Genomic DNA, 742 nt, shown 5'->3' on the forward strand with positions numbered 1-742 from the left:
ATTGGTAGTACATATTGACTAAGTGAATGACCCCGACTGGAGTCTGGAGTTCGGTCACGATACAGTGTTCATTTGAGAAATAAGCCAGCACTGTGACTCGTATGGCTTTATTTAAGACTATAGTGGTGGCTTTAGGGTCATTTCCAAAAGATACTATTTGCCAGTTAACACTGGCGAAAGCTATGTTCCCCGCAAGAGAGTATGGCTCCTGTAGACAGAGTACGTCAAGACTCATCTCCTCCACCACCCGTCGTAGCTCCTGCATGACTAATCGACTATTATGTGCATTAAGTTGCCCTATTTGTATCTTAATTGTCATGGAAAATACGTGTGTACGTATTGTTCTGGAAAGGTCTTCCTCCAGTCAAAAGCTATCCTTCCATTGGCTAGAACAGCCTGCTTGTAAATTTCATCTAGATCGAATTTTTCGTTCCTTCTTTGGAAAACCTTCTGAACAAGGTCACGCAGGGCGCCGAAGTCAGTGGGGAGATTCATGGTCTTTAACTGTATCCTATCAACAGCCTCCATGGCCGAGAAGGTGACTTTACGTCCGTACTGGTGTCCCACCCGCACTATATGCCTTAAAGCTGTGGTCAGGACAGCCGGCTCCTCCAGACGCGAAAGTTGCAAAGCGTGTTCCAGATTGGGGTAGATCCTGATGGGATCCACCTCTAGACGTTTAACTAGCGGTTGGTCACAGGTATGGGTAACTATTGTACTACTAATCGTGTTGACCTGAACT

The sequence above is a fragment of the Schistocerca nitens genome, chromosome 8, assembly GCF_023898315.1.
Source record: "Schistocerca nitens isolate TAMUIC-IGC-003100 chromosome 8, iqSchNite1.1, whole genome shotgun sequence".
NCBI classification, from domain to species: domain Eukaryota; kingdom Metazoa; phylum Arthropoda; class Insecta; order Orthoptera; family Acrididae; genus Schistocerca; species Schistocerca nitens.